The sequence below is a fragment of the Scyliorhinus canicula genome, chromosome 9 (assembly GCF_902713615.1).
Source record: "Scyliorhinus canicula chromosome 9, sScyCan1.1, whole genome shotgun sequence".
Lineage (NCBI taxonomy): Eukaryota > Metazoa > Chordata > Chondrichthyes > Carcharhiniformes > Scyliorhinidae > Scyliorhinus > Scyliorhinus canicula.
The window spans coordinates 29,681,501-29,683,871 of NC_052154.1; positions in this window are offsets into that span (position 1 = coordinate 29,681,501).

Genomic DNA, 2,371 nt, shown 5'->3' on the forward strand with positions numbered 1-2,371 from the left:
GCAGGCATTTTACCGCAGTGATGTCTTGAGAATTTCAACAAACAAGAAAACTTACAGCTTAGGAAATAATTAACTTTTATCTAATCTTTGCAACACATTAATTCTACTTGATGTCCTTTGCACCTGTGAAATACACATTTTTAAACAAATATCTTCCAAAAAAAATCCTAATACTTGACTGAAAATTACACAAAATATACAGAAGCATGCATTGTTCCTCCACTTCAAAATATTTGCTGATTGAAACAAAAATTGATTGTCGTCAGCCTCTTCCGAACATGAAAGCAAACGTCAACCTTGAAAGTGGTAGTTAACAGCTACGTTGTCGATGACGAATGGAAAGCAAAGGCTTTTGAGCACAATGTGTTGTTGGCAGAATGCAAGTTAGAAGCACATTCTATTTGCATTTAAATTTAGAGTCAAGATCTGGCATTAATATATTTGTGGGGGGGATAAAAAAAAATCGAGGTTTATATATCAGCTTTGCTTGTGGACCTCTCATGGTCTTCTCAGTGTTTTAGATTAGAAGAATAAACATAAAATGAAGATTATGAGATTTTGCAGCAATGAGATTAAATCCACCGGCGTTGAATAAAATGAAACTATTTGGGGACCATGTGGTGCAGACGCGGGAATAGCAGATTTTCTGCTCGCTTTATAATCTGTCATTTATTTTGTTTGCCCGGCACATGCTCCCCTAATCTGAAAGTTAATATTTGGTGGCGTGTTCCTGGAAGACTTTTGGCTAAATATTGGAGAGAAAAGGCCAAATAAAACCGAAGAAATCCGGCAATAATAGGGGGCAATTGTATTCGACGGGTTTAGAGACGCCTTTTTAATATGGTGACTTGACCCTCGAGCGGTCGGTCTGTCAACCCGCTGCTCACTGAGGTGCTGAAAATGATGACTGCAAACATTGTCCGAGTAATAGTTCAGGGACTTGGCTTGCTTGCTGACGGAAAATTTGAATGCTCATGAGGAAAAGCTGCACAATACTAACAAGAGACTTGACAAAATGGATGAAAGAATCCTGAACATCGAAAATGTTGTTTCCTTAGATTTTATTTTAAATTTAGAGTACCCAATTCATTTTTTCCAATAACGGGGCATTTTAGAGTGGCCAATCCACCTACCCTGCACATCTTTGGGTTGTGGGGACGAAACCCACGCAAACTCGGGGAGAATGTGCAAACTCCACTGATGCACCTTCAATTGGACTCGAGTCGTAGTGAAGTTCCAAACAACAGGCTTTAATACGCTAGATGTGAGGCAGGCAGTGGTCGTACAGAGAAAGTTCGACTGCCTGCCAACACGAGCTCTTATACCCCGCCTTGTAGGCGGAGCTACCAACCTCTCAGCCAATCGGTGAGGAGTCACATGACCAACCACAACCAATTGGCAGAGAGGCACATGGCTTGCCTGGGCCAATGGGCAGCGAGGCTGCTGTACCAATGGCAGCCTGGTTCTCCGGTAATGTGATCTCTCTAGCCATACTACCACATCCACACAGACAGTGACCCAGAGCCGGGGTCGAACCTGGGACCTCGGTGCCGTGAGGCAGCAGGGCGAACCCACTGCACCACCGTGCTGCCCGTTGTTTCCTTAGATGAAGTTCATATCTTATCTTTGGAAAATCAGCAACCTGGCACGGCAAAATTTCCTGGAAGATTTGGAGAACCAAGGCGGGAGAAAGGTCATCGGTCTGCCAGGAGGAGCAGAGGATAAGACTCCTGTTAAGTTCTTTGAGAACTGGCTGCCACGTTTTCTCAAGCTGGATGTGAAAGCTGAGTGTTTGAAATTAGAAAGGGCGCACTGTGTCTTGTCTCTAAGGCCGAAGGCCCAGGCCTATAATCATTCACTTCCACAATTTTAATCATTCACTTCCACAATTTTAAGAGTGTCAGAGAGTCCTGGAGACGGAGAGGTGTGCTGGGACCTGGCTGTACGAAGAGACAAAGATTTCCCTTTTCCATGGCTTTTCGGGGGTGACCCAGCTGAAGCATCAAGGCTTCGACAAAGTTCCAAGGCAACACAAGGCAGCTGGAATGCATTATGCCAGGAATTATCCTGCGACCATGAAAGTGATATCTGACAATTCCGTTAAATCTTTCGAGGATCCGACTAGTGCCTTGGCCTTTATTCAGTCCATAAATGGCAGTGAGGTAGACTGATATTCTGCAGCTCAGAAAATTTGAAATCTGGTCTTTCTCCGTAATCACGTTGTTATTTGTCTGATTTCATTGTCATTTATCCTGCTTAATGATAACATTCGAGTGCTGTAATTAATGTGTTTTTCTTGTCTTTAAGTGTTCCGGGAGCTTTTATTATTTGTGGTAGCTGTGCCACGTGCTAATTATCCATTGTCCTTTCA